This window comes from Lipotes vexillifer, unplaced genomic scaffold (genome assembly GCF_000442215.2).
Source record: "Lipotes vexillifer unplaced genomic scaffold, Lipotes_vexillifer_v1.1 scaffold71, whole genome shotgun sequence".
Classification (NCBI taxonomy): domain Eukaryota; kingdom Metazoa; phylum Chordata; class Mammalia; order Artiodactyla; family Lipotidae; genus Lipotes; species Lipotes vexillifer.
The window spans coordinates 3237221-3256971 of record NW_006793703.1 but is presented as its reverse complement, the minus strand read 5'-3'; the positions used below and the strand labels follow the sequence as shown (position 1 = coordinate 3256971).

The 19751-nt window shown below is 41.3% G+C and overlaps 1 protein-coding gene across 1 annotated transcript in view; it reads right to left on the bottom strand.

Annotated features, from left to right (window-relative positions):
- CHRM2 (cholinergic receptor muscarinic 2) overlaps positions 1-18188 on the bottom strand; it is a 154463-nt gene extending 136275 nt beyond the window's left edge. The window contains exon 1 of the mRNA XM_007466590.1: positions 17999-18188. The gene's annotated coding sequence lies outside the window, so the exon portion shown is untranslated. The remainder of the gene's footprint in view (positions 1-17998) is intronic.
- Positions 18189-19751: the final 1563 nt, after the last annotated feature.

Sequence of the window (19751 nt, the reverse complement as noted above, 5' to 3'; positions counted from 1 at the left end):
AAAATGAAGAGAAAGTAGGCAGTCTACCTGAAAAAGAATTCAGAATAATGATAGTAAAGATGATCCAAAATCTTGGAAATAGAATGGAGAAAATACAAGAAACATTTAACAAGGAACTAGAAGAACTAAAGAGCAAACAAACAATGATGAACAATACAATAAATGAAATAAAAAATTCTTTAGCAGGAATCAAGACCAGAATAACTGAAGAACAAGAATGGATGAGTGACCTGTACGATAAAACAGGGGAAATAACTACTGCAGAGCAGAATAAAGAAAAAAGAATGAAAAGAACTGAGGACAGTCTCAGAGACCTCTGGGACAACATTAAATGCACCAACATTCAAATTATAGGGTCCCAGAAGAAGAAGAGAAAAAGAAAGGGACTGAGAAAATACTTGAAAAGATTACAGTTGAAAACTTCCCTGATATAGGAAAGGATATAGTCACTCAAGTCCAGGAAGCACAGAGAGTCCCATACAGGATAAATCCAAGGAGAAACACACCAAGACAAATATTAATCAAACTATCAAAACTTAAATACAAAGAAATATATTAAAGGCAGCAAGGGAAAAACAACAAACAACATACAAGGGAAGCCCCATAAGGTTAACAGCTGACCTTTCAGCAGAAACTCTGCAAGCCAGAAGGGAGTGGCAGGACAAATTTAAAGTGATGAAAAGAAAAAACCTACAACCCAAGTTTACTCTACCCAGCAAGTATCTCATTCAGATTCCACAGAGAAATTAAAACCTTTACAGACAAACAAAATCTAAGAGAATACAGCACCGCAAAACCAGCTCTACAACAAATGCTAAAGGAACTTCTCTAGGCAGGAAACACAGAGAAGGGAAACACCTACAATAACAAACACAAAATAATTAAGTAAATGGTAATAGGAATATACATATCGATAATTACCTTAAATGTAAATGGATTAAATGCTCCAACCAAAAGACACAGACTGGTTGAATGGATACAAAAACAAGATCTGTATATATGCTATCTACAAGAGACCCCCTTCAGACTTAGGGGCACATACAGACTGAAAGTGAGGGGATGGAAAAATATATTCCTTGCAAATGGAAATCAAAAGAAAGCTGGAGTAGCAATTCTCATATCAGACAAAAGAGACTTTAAAATAAAGACTATTACAGGAGACAGAGAAGGACACTACATAATGTTCAAGGGATCAATCCAAGAAGAAGATATAACAATTGTAAATATTTATGCCCCCAATATAGGAGCACCTGAATACATAAGGCAAGTGCTAGCAGCTATAAAAGGGGAAATCGACAGTAACACAATCATAGTAGGGGACTTTAACACCCCACTTTCACCAATGGACAGATGATCCAAAATGAAAATAAGGAAATACAAAGCTTTCATTTACACATTAAACAAGATGGACTTAACTGATATCTGTAGGACATTCCATCCAAAAAGAACAGAATACACTTTCTTCTCAAGTGCCAACGGAACATTCCCCAGGATATATCATATCTTGGGTCACAAATGAAGCCTTGGTAAATTTAAGAAAATTGAAATCACATCAAGTATCTTTTCCGATAAGAAAAAGAGTAGATATAGGACTAGGTATCAATTACAGAAAAAGACTAGATATAGGACTAGGTATCAATTACAGAAAAAGACTAGAGATAAGACCAGATATCAATTACAGGAAAAAATCTGTAAAAAATAAAAACACATGGAGGCTTAACAATACAGTACTTGATAACCAAGAGATCACTGAAGAAATCAAAGAGGAAATCAAAAAATACCTAGAAACAAGTGACAGTGAAAACACGACGACCCAAAACCTATAGCATTCAGCAAAAGCAGTTCTAAGAGGGAAGTTCATAGCAATACAATCTTATCTCAAGAAAGAACAAACATCTAAAATATACAACCTAACCTTACACCTAAAGCAATTAGAGAAAGAAGAATAAAAAACCTCAAAGTTGGCAGAAGGAAAGAAATCATAAAGATCAGATCAGAAATAAGTGAAAAAGAAATGAAGGAAATGATAGCAAAGATCAATAAAACAAAAAGCTGGTTCTTTGAGAAGATAAACAAAATTGATAAACCATTAGCCAGACTCATCCAGAAAAGAAGGGAGAAGACTCAAATCAATAGAATTAGAAGAGAAAAAAGAGAAGTAACAACTGACATGGCAGAAATACAAAGGATCATGAGAGATTACTACAAGCAACTATATGCCAATAAAATGGACAACCTGGAAGAAACAGACAAATTCTTAAGAAAGCACAACCTTCTGAGACTGAACCAGGAAGACACAGAAAATATAAACAGACCAATCACAACCACTGAAATTGAAACTGTGATTAAAAATCTTCCAACAAACAAAAGCAAAAACCTTTTATGATAAAAATCCTATAGAAAGTAGGCATAGAGGGAACTTACCTCAACATAATAAAGGCCATATATGACAAACCCACAGCCAACATCATTCTCAATGGTGAAAAACTGAAACCATTTCCTCAAAGATCAGGAACAAGATAAGGTTGCCCACTCTCACCACTCTTATTCAACATAGTTTTGGAAGTTTTAGCCACAGCAATCAGACAAGAAAAAGAAATAAAAGGAATCCAAATCGGAAAAGAGGAGTTAAAGCTGTCACTGTCTGCAGATGACGTGATACTATACAGAGAGAATCCTAAAGATACTACCAGAAAACTACGAGAGCTAATCAATGAATTTGGTAAAGTAGCACAATAAAAAATTAATACACAGAAATCTCTTGCGTCCCTATACACTAATGATGAAAAATCTGAAAGAGAAATTAAGGAAACACTCTCTTTTACCAATGCAACAAAAAGAATAAAATACCCAGAAATAAACCTACCTAAGGAGACAAAAGACCTGTATGCAGAAAACTATAAGACACTGATGAAAGAAATTAAAGATGATACAAAGAGATGGAGAGATATACCATGCCCTTGGATTGGAAGAATCAGTATTGTGAAAATGACAATACTACCTAAAGTGATCTACAGATTCAATGCAATCCCTATCAAACTATCAATGGCATTTTTCACAGAACTAAAACAAAAAGTTTCACAATTTGTATGGAAACACAAAAGACCCCGAACAGCCAAACTTATCTTGAGAAAGAAAAACGGAGCAGGAGGAATCAGGCTCCCAGACTTCAGACTATACTACAAAGCTACAGTAATCAAGACAGTATGGTACTGGCACAAAAACAGAAATACAGATCAGTGGAACAGGATGGAAAGTCCAGCGATAAACCCACGCACATATGGTCACCTTATCTTTGATAAAGGAGGCAAGAGTATACAATGAAGAGAAGACAGCCTCTTCAATAAGTGGTGCTGGGAAAACTGGACAGCTACATGTAAAAGAATGAAATTAGGAAACTCCCTAACATCATACACAAAAGTAAACTCAAAATGGATTAAAGACCTAAATGTAAGGGCAGACACTATAAAACCCTTAGAGGAAAACATAGGCAGAACACTCTATGACATAAATCACAGCAAGATCCTTTTTGACCCACCTCCTAGAGAAATGGAAATAAAAACAAAAATAAACAAATGGGACCTCATGAAACCTAAAAGCTTTTGCACAGCAAAGGAAACTATAAGCAAGATTAAAAGACAACCCTCATAATTGGAGATAATATTTGCAACTGACATGGGATTAATCTCCAAAATTTACAAGCAGCTCATGCAACTCAATATCAAAAAAAACAAACCACCCAATCCAAAAATGGGCAGAAGACCTAAATAGACATTTCTCCAAAGAAGATATGCAGATTGCCAACAAACACATGAAAGAATGCTCAACATCACTAATCATTAGAGAAATGCAAGTCAAAACTACAATGAGGTATCACCTCACACCAGTCAGAATGGCCATCATCAAAAAATCTAGAAACAATAAATGCTGGAGAGGGTATGGAGAAACGGGACCCTCTTGCACTGTTGGTCGGAATATATATTGATACCGCCACTATGGAGAACAGTATGGAGGTTCCTCAAAAAACTAAAAATAGAACTACCATATGACCCAGCAATCCCAGTACTGGGCATATACCCTGAGAAAACCATAATTCAAAAACAGGCATGTACCAAAATGTTCATTGCAGCTCTAATTACAATAGCTAGGACATGGAAGCAACCTAAGGGTCCATCGACAGATGAATGGATAAAGAAGATGTGGAACATATATACAATGGAATATTACTCAGCCATAAAAAGAAATGAAACTGAGTTATTTGTAGTGAGGTGGGTGGACCTAGAGTCTGTCATACACAGTGAAGTCAGAAAGAGAAAAACAAATACCGTATGCTAACACATATATATGGACTCTAAAAAAAAAAAAACTGTTCTGAAGAATCTAGGGGCAGGACAGGAATAAAGACGTAGACATAGAGAATGGAGTTGAGGACACGGGGAGGGGGAAGGGTAAGCTGGGATGAAGTGAGAGAGTGGCATGGACATATATACACTACCAAATGTAAAACAGATAGCTAGTGGGAAGCAGCCACATAGCACAGGGAGATCAGCTCAGTGCTTTGTGACCACCTAGAGGGGTGGGATAGGGAGGGTGGGAGGGCGTCGCAAGAGGGAGGAGATATGGGGATATATGTATATGTATAGCTGATTCACTTTTTTATAAAGCAGAAACTAACACACCATTGTAAAGCAATTACACTCCAATAAATCTGTTAAAAAAACAAGTTCATGTGCTAGTTATTAAATAGATTCAGCTTAAATAAGGTAATGATACTACTCTATACCTACAAAGGTAGTCCATGGAAAATTTTGCTCATGGTTAGATGAAGTGTTGGTTTCAAAAGTGGGAAAATTTGTCATAAGAGAAGATTTATTTTGAAAGGAAAATTTTACCTGGAAAGAGAGTTTCTTTGAGTTATTTTGGAAAATGATGACTTGCTGTTATTAAATGAACAGAAGAAGCAGATTAGGGTAGTAAGAAATTTTGGATGTTTAGTAGACTAATGGCATAAGATCATCATTAAAAATATTGATTGGGCTTCCCTGGTGGTGCAGTGGTTGAGAGTCCGCCTGCCGATGCAGGGGACACGGGTTCGTGCCCCGGTCCGGGAAGATCCCACATGCCGCGGAGCGGCTGGGCCCGTGAGCCATGGCTGCGGAGCCTGCGCGTCTGGAGCCTGTGCTCCACAACGGCAGAGGCCACAACAGTGAGAGGCCCGCGTACCACGAAAAATATATATATATATTGATTAAGTTCTGCTATGTGCCAAGCATAGAGCCAGTCATAAGATTCAGTCATGAGAATAAGAACTTTAAAAACAACAAAATACAAATCCTGCCTTTATGGAGGCTGTCTCTTCTAATGAAACCAGAGAATATCAATGACAACTTCATTCACTGTGTAAAGGAGTTGAATAGAAGGTACATGTTCAAGTCAAAGAGCGTTCCTAAGCAAAGATATTAAAAGTCAAATTTAAAAGGCCTCTTAGGACTTGTCTTACTTTTCAAATAAATTAAGAATGCGCTGACTGCCACTGGTAAAACAAATCAAGTTTATGCTCCATTAAGGGTCAGTAAAAGTATCTTGGGTAAGTTCTCGGGTTTTTTTCTTAGCTTCTTCATGAGCGAGACTGCTGAGGCTTAGATCAACTGGGAAAGAGAAATGGAAAAGAAACAGCTCTGTGATGTCCTTTCTTCCCTCTTCTCATATTTACAGACGCAAAGGAGCCGAAGAGTTGCCCACACTGGATAAACAAACCGTTTAAGTCTTTCAACAGAGAGATGAAAGATTTTTGTTGCCTGAATTACAAAAAAAAAACCTTGTGAAAAATATAACAGTGGGAAATAAAAATAGTTAAATAAAAACCACAAGATGGCAAGTAATGATGCTCTTTTCTCCCTAAGTTCTGAAATAGGGATTGGATGAGTTAAAGGAAGAAGAAGAAGATAGAATTAAGATATTCAGAGCATGAGTTCTGTGGCTATTATTGAAAAATCCAAGAATTTTAAAACATGGAAATGTAAGATTAGGAAAAATCCAATACAAGAGTAAAATAATATATATAATGAAATGAAAAAAAATTTTTTCTCTAATGCATAGCTAAAATTTATCCTCAAGGAACAAGAGAAAACATTTACTGATTTAATGAAAATACCAAAGCAAAGCTAATGCAATGGAATGTTATTCAGCCCTAGAAAGAAATGAGCCATCAAGCTAAGAAAAGACATGAAGGAAACTTAAATGCATACTAGTAAGTTAAAGAAGCCAATCTGAAGATGCTACACACTGTATGACTCCAACTAAATGACATTCTGGAAAAGGCAAAACTATGGAGACAGTAAAAGGATCAGTGGTTGCCAAAGATTAGGAGGGAGAGAGGTATAAATAGGGGGAAAACAGAGGATTTTTTAGGGCAATGAAACTACTCTTTATGACACTATAATGGTAGATACATGTTATTATACATTTGTCAAAACCCTTAGAACATACAATAGCAAGAGTGAACCCTACTGCAAACTAGGAACTTCAGGTAACTATGACGTGTCAATGTCAGTGCATTCATCATAACAAATGTACCTCTCTAGTGCCTGATGTTGATTGTGAGGGAAGCTGTCAGTGTATGGGGTAGGGGGTATATGGGAATTCACCGTACTTTCTACTCAGTTTTGCTGTGAACCTAAAACTGTTCTTAAAAAACAAAACCAAAAAACAAACAAACAAAAAAACCTAGAGCAGCAAGTAATCTTTCAATAACTATACAGAGTAATAAAAAATCAGTCTGAATTTTAGATAACTGATTTATTGATATCATTTCATATTCAATTATACTGAAAAAATAAGAGCACATGGGAGTTGGGGAGAAAAAAATAATTTTTAAAAGTAGTCAAATATTTGCTGCAAGTGGAATGAATAAGTCACACTAATTTAATTAAATGAAGCAAACAGGGATAACAACCTTTAGAAAATCTGACCGGTATATGGCACAGTGATTTCAATGATCTGCAATTCCTAAGCATTAGGGAAATCAGTTAACGGATCTACAGTCACCATCAATTTTTTCTAAAAGTGCATCTCACGCCAAGAGGTGCCAAAATATAGGAACTGGAGCAGTTCCTATTAAAGGAGAAGAGACCAGGGCTGCCAATTATAGCCTGCACTCTAGATTCAATATCTACTAAAATAATGGGACTAAATCAGAGGGAAAAATATAGCCAACCTTGTGCACTGAAAAAGCTGCAGAGAGGCAGGAGCAATTATGTAGCTGAGGATTGAGAAACCGAAGAAAGATCCAAGAGGAACGGATCACGGGAACTCGCATTGCGATAAAGAAGCTAAAATAAGCTAGTGAACATCAAAGGGGAGCCGTCTGCCAACCTGTTTCTTCCAGGAAGATGACTCCTGGGATTCAATCTGAACACTTAAGTGATAGAAAGATGTCATTTTATTTTGTTTGAATATGGAAACTTGCTGGAGAATAAATATGACCTCTTTTCTATATCACTCCTTGAAAATAAAAGTAATGTAAATTTTTAGTAAATTCTTACAGAGACAGAAGCCAAGGAATCTCCTTTTAAATAGGAGAAGTTTAAAGAGGAATGCTAAGGATGTGAATTTCTTGAAGAATGTGTTAGGTAACTGTGAGGGAGAAGAACAATGATCACTTTAATTAATTAGGGCCCGGTTGCTGCTCCCTTGTGAAAGATAATCCTTGATTAAAAGTGTCAGTATGTAAAAATATTGACTGATATTGAAATGTAAGAGTGTGAAATTTCAATTAATTGTAAAAAATTAGCTTGTATTATCATTTACCAATAGACACTAATGATTCTCGGAGACTTGGGACATACAAACAAATAGTTAGAATTGACAGTGGACACGTAAACAGGAACAGAATTAATCCACTGATGGTTCATCCCTCAGAATAACTAGCTCCTTTGGCTTTTTGTTTTATGTCCTCAATGCAGAGGTTAATGTTAAGTCACAGCAATTGTTTTGTAGCGGAAGGGAATAGATAGCACAACAGGAGATAGAAGAAGATCAAATAATATTTTAACAACAGAGTGCTTTCATATTCAACAAAAATGTTCCAACATACATATATTTTATACTCATGAAATCATATTTTATGCCTTAGCAATTCCATAGCTGGAAGCCTTATTGAGACTCTTTTCCCCTCTGTGCCTAGAAGGAGCTCCCAGGGGACTATGAAGGAAAAAGCACCTTCAAACTTGAAGCCTACTATCAGACTAAGCCAGGAGGTGAGTGGCCAAGACAGACTCTAAATCTACCTGAGACTGATTCCTCCAATATAAACTCTGTTTTCATGATTCCATTTTCTGAACTCAAAGTGTGACATGCCTCTATTTCTTTTTCTTCCCTCTCTCTTTTTCCTTGGCTTTATCAAAATTAGATGCCAAATAACATAATGGGATATTCTTTTGAAGAAACTGCTTATGGTAGTAAAACAAAACAGAAAACCCCCAGAAAACAAAATTTTAAAATTTATCTTTGACTTTAGATGTGAGACTGATGCCCAAAGCAATGAACTCACTCTTAGACCTAAACAAGCTATTTAGTGTCCACAGGCAACAACTTCTGCACTTAGAAAGAAAAAACCACCATCTATCACATCAGATTGGTGTGAGGTACAGGAATAGTATATGTAAAGAAATGGCACAGGGCCTAAAATTTGGTAGACACGCAAGAAAGAATGGCTATGATTTCATTGTTTTTAATTGTCATTGGTATTGTCAAAGAAGAGTATCTCATCCAAACTTCTGAAATTTTCCCTAACATGGAAACCTTCAGTCATGAAAAATATCCTGTCATGCTCACTTCAAAACAAACGCAAAACTGTGACTCCTTGAATGACACCCATCAGCCAGTGACAACGGAAGTTAAACCTACATCATCCACGGCTCTCCCTGCCTTCAGTACCCCCAGCACACAGTATAAAGGGAGAACATAAGTCTGTAATATTTAGGCTTACATGTGAAGACATAACTGCCCACACCACTGATAAAATCTGATAGCAAAGTAATTTCGACGATGAAGCAAGAAAACAGCAGGCAGATCTGGGAAACACTGTGGCCTTGGGGCTGCTCTTTACCTTCTCCCTAAAATGAAACCAAATGTCCTGATGCTCTCCAAAGAACACAATTAAGTAGAGTTTTCCTATCATTTCCTATTTTCATGCTGGTTATATGGGAGCAGGGCAGAGGGGGGCACAGAGTATTAGAAAATCTTTATCATGTTCAACAATATGAAATTGTATGAAATTTATGTTATTCCCTTACCAATCAAGTTATTCCATGCTTAGCTTTTACAAAGAGTAGGAAAAATCAGCCTTTAGGTAATTCTTTAGCTCCCCATTTCATTCCTTTTAAGAGCTCCTTAGTAGTTAACTGAATAATCAAGAAATAATAGGCTTGTCTTCCTATATTATTTCATCTTGTTTACTGGCTTGGCATAGTTGGTGAGGTAAGGGAAAGCTTCTTTGTTTTACTAAAGTGGAAGACATTTTCGTGACCAAGGGTGAGCAATAACATCAGGAAAAATCATCATCTTTCCTCTTCCTAGAGGAGGTATTATATCAGCCTGTTACTGGGGATCATCACAGAGAACCAGCATTTTGCAGTAGTAACAGTGAAATGTATCCTCATTAACATTTATGACAGTGCCTCCCCTCTCCTCCACTAGAACTCCCCCACTAGAGCTGGGAGAGAGGAAGAGGAAGAGGGCCAAGTGCTTGGTCCAGCGAGATTAGTAATGAAAACCTAGACAGAACACCAGATAGGAGAGTACACAGAGGAGCTCTGAAACCATGAAGATATCTTCCCAAGGCGGTATCAGAGAGAAAGAGGAATTATGGACAGGGAAAATGAAACAAGGCATAGAAAAGAAATCAAGGGCTTATTTCTTAAATAGCCAGGACTGATTTAACTCTAAGGACATAAGGTATGCATATGGGACTGTACCCCATCTAAACAAATAGGTATCAGTGTCACATGACATGGAAGAGAAATATATTTATCTATGGATGTTCTCCTGAATTGTTACTCATCAAATGTAACTGAAAAATCAGATAGTCTCTGGCCACAACTAAGCTCTCAGTCTCGATGGCCCACACAAGGTGGAATGATACTGGCAGCAACATGGGTTGAACATCTAATCATTCCTCTCCAATGCCCTTTAGATGCCAATTCTTCAATCTGGTATTATTTAAAATGTGGTCCTGTGATTATCCACCTCAGTATCACATGAAGTGCTGAACATCCAGATCCCTGTGTCTTAGCCCAAATCTGCTGACTCAGAATCTTTGCAAGAATAGAGTATTTCAAGGACTCAACCTGTGAATAAACCTCTTTTAAAAGACTTCTTAGAATACTTTTAAATAGTGATTCAAATAATTCAGAATCTGGTAATTTAAAACACTATACCTGATGACTATGAATGCTGACTGCTGAAAATGTAGACCCAGTCCTGCCATGAGATCAACATTCAAGGGTGTATAGGGTCCTCAGCTTCAGAAAAAAGAAGTTCTGCTTTACTGAACCCAGTAAACACAGACAACATCAAAATACTGCCCTGCTACCACATGGTTTGCTGTTTATTTTCGCTGATCTTAAAAACATTGATCTTTAGTTTTGTTTTTGTTGCACATTAGCCATGGTCTGAAAATCTGACTTTAGTATTTGACCTATGGAGATGCCTATAACTTCCTTGATACAATAAAATGGAATGGGGAACTATGCATATTTTTAGGGTTACCTATTATCTATACAAAACATTGGGGAAAAATAAAGCTCCGTATTAATAAATTTCTGTTTCTAACACATTTGAAATGTATATTGCTGTCATTTATACAAATATGGCCTCTGTTCTCATCTTAGATATCATCAGCATCCCTAACAAGTTCCAGTTGGTGCCCCATTACCAGCACCAGGTAAAAATCGTTCAACTTGCCTAGCAGTCTTACAGGTTAACCTTTTTGTAAATAGTTCATCTTAATATCCAAGAAAACAATTCTGCCAATCCCAGAGAGCTCTTTAAAGTGAAAAACCCTAGTTTTTACCTTCCAAGGAACTTGGCTGGGACTATTAAATGCCCCAAATGTCATTATTATTATACTGACTATACATATCAACGTAACAAACACATAATGAATACACAGACTGTGTCATGCAATGTACCTGACTGTGGGAAATTAAATGAGATTATAGGATGTTAAATATTTAGCAAAATATCTGCCACACCATAGCTTTTCTTACCGATTATTATTTGTTTGGGGGATGACTACTGTAAGTGTGATATTTATCATTGCTTATTAGTATTATACTAATAACAAATTAGATGAAGAGAAAGAGGAAGAAGAAGAGGAGAAGAATAAAGAGAAAAAAGCATATTGACCAATATTTATTTTGCATTTACTCTGGGATAGCCATTATGCTAAGCTGTTTATATGTATTATCCCCTTGTGTAGGGGGAATGGAGAAATGGCTAACATATAGGGCTTGGCATAAAGGCTTTGATCAGTTATGGAAGATCTCATGTGGGTTTGACTTTAGAATTTATCCTAGACAGTTGAGAAACAATAAAGAATTTTTAAAAAGAGAATAACATGTTCAGATTTGCATTTTAGAAAGATTATTCTGGCAGTGAGAGGCATAGATTGTACTAGGGAAAGACTGGAGGTGGGAGACCATAGAAACACAAGGCTCTGGTGGTAGTTCAAGTGAGAGATGCTAAAGATCTAAAAAAGATGTGTGGATGGAGAGGAGGGGATGAATTCCAGACAAGTCTCAGAGATAGGTCTGACTTGATGACACCATTAGATGGTGACAGTAGAACTGGAGTGAGGAAGAAAGAAGACATATTTAGAGCATATCAACCTCACTTCTAATTTGTGAGTAATAATAATATGCAGATTGGTATTCACACAATAATTTAGAGCAAAACTTCTAAGTTTCTCACATAACAAAACAACAAATTATACATACAAATTATTATTATCATCATCATTATCACTATTATATATCTTATCTAGCAAGAACAGATATGGAGAATGGATACATGTATATGTATGGCTGAGTTGCTTTGCTGTGTACCTGAAACTATCACAACATTGTTAATTGGCTATACTGCAATATAAAATAAAAAGTTAAAAAAAAAAACCTCAATGTTCCCATTCTAAAGATAGAACCCTTCCATTGTGAAATTTAAAGACTTAAACATAGAAAACATTCCATTAGCTTCTTCTTCCAGAGATATCTCAATGTCTCCCACAACAAAACTCTTTGTTTCCCATAGAAATACTTTCACAATAATGTTAAACACAGAAGGGTATAAATATCCCCCATTTCCCATAATTTTCTAGAATTCTACACAACAAACAGCACTTAATATGCACAGGCAATGACTGTGTCCTACTAATCTCTTTTCTTAAAAACATACTAATTCAGAGTCTTTCTTGCTTTTGTCTACCTCAAATTATCATTGAAATTGAAATTCAAAGTTTAAAAAAATGATGCTCTTGCCCTCTCCACAGTAGTGTGCTTCCTGTTACCGAACACCAGAGGGTGCCATTCAGTGAATGCCTGGATTTGGGAGAGGGGGAAAAACAAAGAAGGAATGCCACTGCTAATGAAAGAGACTGATTTTTTAGGGTGTACCCTTATCTACCATGAAACATTACCATGGTAACAGCACCACTTAAGATGACTGTATATTTAGGTCACAGTATAAAAGAAGGAGCTTGAACATGTGTGCAGAAAAAGGGAAATGAAATAAAGTAAGACAAGAATATATCAAGTGTAGAAGGAGGCAAACCAGCCAGAACGTGCCTCACACTTTGCTAATTGCAGGCTCACAAAGTCACATCATGCCTTTCAAAGCAAAGGTGGATGATCAACTCTAACTAAAATCAGAAGTTGCCATTCAAACTCAGAACCTTAAGCACCAGCAACCTTAATACAAAGAAAGAGGAACTCGTTTGGGATGTGTGTATTCTGAGGCAGTCCTTGGTTAGCTGCATCACAATGGGAAAACCTCTTCATCTACTTCAACACTTAACATGAGTTAAACTGGATAATATCAAAACTCTCTTTCAGCCTTTAGCACCAGACAAAAGAAAATCTCAGTGTCGCTATAGGTGAAAATAGCATCAGCCAAAACATCAGGTGATTTCATTGCCCCTGTTTCCCTCTACCAGAGGCAGTCACTGATTAATCAGAACAAGCGGCTTGTGCCAACTAAGAATCTAGTTGGTGATGAATCTTTCTTGCTTAGGGTTTAGGGGACACAACAAGAATATGCAGAGTTGGGCTTCCCTGGTGGCACAGTGGTTGAGAATCTGCCTGCCAATGCAGGGGACACGGGTTCGAGCCCTGGTCTGGGAAGATCCCACATGCCGCGGAGCAACTAGGCCCGTGAGTCACAACTACTGAGCCTGCGCATCTGGAGCCTGTGCTCCACAACAAGAAACGCCGCGACAGTGAGAGGCCCGCGCACAGCGATGAAGAGTGGCCTCCGCTTGCCACAACTGGAGAAAGCCCTCGCACAGAAACGAAGACCCAACACAGCAAAAATAAATAAATTAATTAATAAACTCCTACCCCCAACATCTTAAAAAAAAAAAAAAAGAATATGCAGAGTTGAACTAAAAGAATGGGGAGAACATTGTTGGACTCTGAATACCACAGTTGTGATTTCCCCAAACATAGCGGAAAATGCGCACTACAACTATTCATCAGCACAGTATAAGACAAAGACTGGAGTCCAACACGCTTATGTTTGAATCCAAGGGCTACGACTCACTAGCTGTGTAATCTCGGGCCATTACCTGACCCCTCGGAATGCTGGTTTCCTGATCTATAAAATGGGGACAATAACATCTACTTCATAGGATTGTTGCAATGAGAAAACTGTTTCATCTGTTCACTCATTCAACAAATATTTAATAAACTCCTAGGATGTGCCAGACACTATCTTAAACAGTGGGGATAAAGCCCTGACAGAATAGATGATATAACATATGTGAGGTGCTTAGGACACTTTCAGTGACTTAGAATACACTCTATGAAAACGCATTTCCAAGGAAAACGACCTGCTTCCTTTGTCCCACAGGAAACACACACTATCACCACCACTACTGCCATGTGACCAAGCTGAGCTTTTGGGGTATGCAATCAGTACACTTGCTCTGACACCTTCTTAGGAAAGCAGTCCCAACATCTGCTCAAAGAACCAAAGGTAGACGAAATGGGGACAGGTGACAGGGAATGAAAGCCAGGTGGTAACAGTCATGAGGAGGATATATTGACAGTGTTTGATATAGAGGAGTCCACTGAGGAAAACAACACAGGTCCGCATCATAAAATGCCAACCCAACTCAAATATAAGGTTAAATGGAGAAAACCAGGCCCCTCAAGGGAACTGTGTGACAAAATGTTTCTGTCAGTCTCTTGAAGACTGACATTACTCCTACTGAGTAAACTGAAGTAAGATTAAGATAAGAGTAAGAGTGGAGTTTGAGTGGTCATATTTAGACAATTACTCATGGGCATTCTCTCACAGGCATACCGCAAAAACTGACATTGGTGATGGAGGTTATTATAGTGGCTGTTAATGGCATGCGCCCACAGATTCTCGCCCTCATTTTTTTCACCCATTTCCTCTTCCTTTATTCTATTGCCCCCTCTTCTTCCTCTTTTGCACTTGCTTTAACTTTGTTCACTGCTGTGGGTCAGAGAGCCATGTGTCTCCTGATCAGCCTGCCTGTCCTCCTCCACTGAAGTGGGTGCCATGCCTTCCCTGCCTTCCCTGTGAGCCAGCAGGCTGTGGTCTGCTGTTCTCTTCAAAACTCTGATGCTGCCCTCCCTCTTCCTGTGCCCTGGGCCCTGGGGGCTGGCTACCCTGAAATTAGAATTGTAAAACTGCCACTGAATGTACATCCAAGTGCCTGATGTTGGGGGTTATCTGGGCAAAGAAGGGGGTAGGATCATGTTTGGAGCAATGTGGTTTTTAAATGTGAAGATAGCAATCCCTGCCTCCTATGCTGACAGACCGGGGAACTCCTTCCAAAGGGACTTTTACCAATGTTCGACTGCTAGTCTCCTGTACGTCCATCCCTGAAGCCAGCTGAGAGCTAAAAACACATTCTGTGGTCTTCTTGAACTTAAACTAGGATAGGGATATTCAAATCGACCTATTTTCTCACTCCATCCCCCCCACCCCCAGACACCCTCAGACACTTACATTAACAAACACACCTTTCTTTTGTAGGAAGACCAAGCATCTGTCAGGAAGCTCACCCTTAAGTTTTGGGTCCACGGACCTTACCCCACTCCCGCCCCATTTCATTCACAGAGTTTTAAAAGAGTAAGCTGAGGTGGGTGGAATTTCCATGCCTTTGTAGGGTCAAGTTTTACTTTTCAGTTTTAATTGGCATAATTGTTTAGCCTAGTAAAGCATACAGAGTCAACAGAAGTTGCTTATCCTACTGCCACAACTGGACACATTACTAATAACAGTAATAACAATAAAAATCACATGGCATTAACTTATTACTTCTTGAATCCTTAGCTGCCAAATCCTGCAAAGCTGCAACATTGTTGGTACAAAATTCTTCCATCCATTTGCCAAGAGTCTCAAAAGTCCACTTTCTGAACTGCAGCCTAATATTCTTACTGTGATCAACTGGTTTACTTCTATGATTATGACCTTGTTGTTATCACCCCGAAGATCACACACCCCTAATTGCAGTTTCTTAAGTGTGTCATCATCCTCATTATTTGCTTATCAAGGAAAATGTACTCTATAATAATCTCCTTGCTATACAGATTGCCAAAAATGCATACATACATACAGGCTGCCAACAAAATACAATGCGGGGCCTTTGGGGCACAAGGCTGGGTTGAATAGCTAGAGTTTATGAGCTGCCTGACTTTCAGAGCCCTCTCAAGACTGGTAAACCCGAATGGCCTGGAGCGAAGTGAGGTGCACCTGGCCTTCTGAACTTCCCCAGAGAAAGGCTGTCCCCCAAGGGTGGGCTCTGCCCGAGGCAGGTGCTGAGGGTGCTGAGGGTCTAGGGCGCCGCAGCATCGGGTCCCTTAATGCTCTGCGCAGCCGCAGCCGAGCTCGAGCGCTGGGGGCCTTTTCCCTCAGTGTCTCCCCCCACCCCACCCTCAACCCAAATTCAAGTTTTTCCCAGGCTTTTCCGATTGCCCCACTGTTTCTCTCTGCAGTCTGGGCTGGCTCCCCTCGCCTCTGGCCCAGCCCTCGGAGGAACCTAGGCCACCGGCCGGGATCGTGCTATGGAGGTGGCCATTGCTGCCGGCACTCGGGGCAGTCGAGCTGGGGGCTGCGTGACGGAGTGCAGGCGGGTGTGCCATACAGCATGTGTTTGTGTCGCTGGCTGCGTGTACTAGGGGACAGGCAAACTACACGAACCCACTGCCACCCAGCGCTAAGAAAAAGAGCACGAAAAGCAAAACAAACCAAAAAAAGAAAAGATGAAAGGGAACTAGAAAGTCAATGCAGGGGATTCCGGAGCTTGAGGGCCTGGAGGCGCCGTGCTCTGGATGGGCTCGCCGCGCCTGGCTGGCTGACTTGGAGCCCTTGGTGGCCTCCGTCACAGACATGCTGTGGCTGTGAACTGACTAAGGACATGGTCGGGCAGCTCGGGTGAGGTCAGAGGGCAGCTCTGCTTGCCTTAAGGGTTTACCTCCGTTTCTCCGCTCTCCTCCCGCCTCTCCGTCCCGAGTGACTCCCCAGAGATATTTCCATACAGGCAACATCGGTCTCAAGGCCTGGGTCTGGTGAGCTCGGCAGATGCTCCTGTGGACCATTTTGTGGCTCAAAGCAGCCTCGAAGACGGCGACGGGCAGGAGGGTAGAGAAAGTGATGGGGGCGCTGGAAGGAGGCTGAGGCAGTGGGTGTGTGCTGCTTTCTGAGTCAGTGATTTCGGGGAATCTTGACCTCTTAAGAGCTCTCCTAGGCATGCAGCCTCCTGCCCCGCGGGGGGCGCCCCAGGGGCGCGCGGCAGAGCGCACAAGTGGAATTTCTGCTCCATCTCCCCTGTGCGGGCTTGGACCGCGCCTCGCGGGTTCCGAGAGCTACAAGTTATCTGCGATCACCCGGGTCCTCAGGTGTGGACTGCGAGGGACATTGTGGGTGCAGCTGTTTGCAATCTGTGACCCCGAACCCCGCCGGGGTGGCCCAGAGCCCACTGTGAGGTGGCTGTCGGCGAAGCCCAGGCACGGTCCGGGACCTCGCGGGCTCCGGACTGAGACCCTGTCCTCAAGTCAAAGCAGACAGCCGACCTCGTGTGCAGGCCGAAATGAGATGGGGTTGCAGAAAGCTGCCTCCTCCTCTGTCCTGGGACCCTCTCCTCATTCTTATTCCCCTGCCCCTTGGCCATGCTCCTTGGACCGCAGTACCAAGCCTCTCTCCAGCGACTTGGCGCGGGCACCCAAAGGGCAGTTCAGAAGGCGGAACCAGGGGGCCATATGGAGCCAGAGGAGCTGGGCCTCCACCCCAAACGCCTGGGAGACGTGGCCAGACCCCAGGCTGGAAGGAACGTGAGGGGCAGGAGAGGGCGAAGCTCTCCAGTCTTTTCCTTGACGGCGTGTCGGGGAGGAGGAGGGAGTCGGGTGACAGTGGAGGGAATGGCGGGCTGGGAGAGGGAGAGATGTCCCGGCCGGCGCGGCCCCCAGGCTACCTTTGTCACCTTCCTCCGGACTCAGTGACCCGTGGAATCGCATCCTTGTCCCGCGCTCTGCCTCTCTTGCCCCTTCTTTCCAGACCCGCCATCGCTGCCCTCAGTTCTCCAAGCCCCAGAAGCCAAAGTTTCCTTTCGAGGATCTGCACTTGTGGAGGAATTCTCCAATTCCTTAACACCTGACCCCTCCGCGCCCGCTCCTGGAAACTGCGAGGGACCCCGCGGCGCCAGGGTCCCTGGAGCTGGCTAGCAGAGAGCTGAGCAGCGCGCTGTCCTTACCTGCCGCCCGATTAGCTCCAGGTGCCTCCCCGGGCTGCAATATCCCTGGTGCGGGCTGGCGGGAGCGTGGAGGAGCCCTTCGCGGGTTCGGGGCTCACCGGCCGGGGAGCAAGCTGCGCTGCGCTCAGAGTCCGAGGCCAGGCGCCGGCTTGCTTTCTCCCTTGATCTTGCAAGCGAAAAGGAAAAGATTAGCTGGTGCCGCGACACCCGGAGGGGTGGGGCGGAGGAGGCGGGGGGAGAGCGGACCCGAAGGCTCAGGCCAGAGCTGCGAGGCTCGGGCGCGCGCTAGCAGAGTCGCGCACCCCACACCCGTCCCAGTCGCTTGACGAGTCTGAAACCCCTTTGCGGTGTAGACTGGAGTTAAAGTGACACCGCCCCCGCCCTCCACACCAGAACACCAAAGGAGAAGCAAAAAAGGAGTTTCAAACCTGGCTTTCACAAAGAAGCTGAGTCTGGAGAGCAAGACCGAACAGAGACCTGGCTGGACTGCCGAGCTGGGCGGGATTCATCTCTTCACCAAAGTGCTTGGGGAAGTAAGGGAAGTAGTAATTAGTGTAGGGGCAACTAATTACTAATTAGAGTTCGGTTCCTCTGGCGACCTCCTAGTGCAATCTGCAGTTTCAAGGCTCTGGCCAACCCTCAGGCTAGCGCGTGTCTGCGTTCGTGTTTGTGTGTGCGTGTCCGTGTGTGTGTGCACGCGCGCACTCGCTGGAGCGGGTCTCTGCGCCCGGGCACCTTTGGTATAACGAGAGCGTGCGTGTGTTCGTGAGTGTGTGTTCGATTAGCTGCAATGGGCGAACAATTTCTGGAGAGAACATTTACAATTTTCTTTCAATATGACAGGATTAGTTGCTCCTCCAATGAAATCTTTTCTGCTCTCTGATTTGGCGGTTCTTCTGAGCAAATATGACAGCCTTTTCTCCAGGCTCCTTTCTGCTCCTTTCCACGTCCATCCCCAGAGCCGAGCTCTCCATCTGCAATTTCTACATCAGAACGTTTACAGTTACTACCACCACCCAGTCCCATTCCTGCAAGTATGATTGCTGTAAAGGTGACATGACATATTGGGAAGGACACGGTGTTGCTTTTTGATTGCTGAAGATGCTTAAGCCCAGTTTTTCCAGGTGGGAAAATATTAGAATAAATCCTCTGTGCTTTGTAAACATATAATCGTGCTGAACTACTGACGGATTATTTATTTCTCTGGGACACTGGCAAATGTATAAGAGGAAGAGGTAATTTTTTTCTTTCTTATTTTATACAAGGGTCAATGCCCATGTTTCTTTGACTAATAGGCATTAGATTACAAAGTATTTATGGTGCTTTATGGAATTTGGGATCTCCATGAAAAAAATTAGGATACAAACTTTTTGTTAAATCAGTCTTAGGTCTTTATTTTTTCATTTTAATGAGAAATCCATTCCAAGAAGAATTCTCATTATTTTTAGGTACTAGTCCCAGCTGATAAGGATACAGTGATATGACTCTAAAGTATAGTTGAGAACAAGACTTGCTTTTGTGAAAGTATGTGTATATAAAGATAACATCAGTGTACGATACGTTATAAGGCTACATTTTCTTTCATCCACCTTCGGCAATCAAATGAAAAAAGCTGAAATCTTAATCGATATATCCAATTAAGTTGAGTTCAAATCTTGATGCCCAGGCCATTGCTAGCTGTCAAAGGGAATACAGAATAGCAAAAGTCACTGTCCCTGTCCTTTATAAGCTCCCCATCTTATTGGTAGGGGAA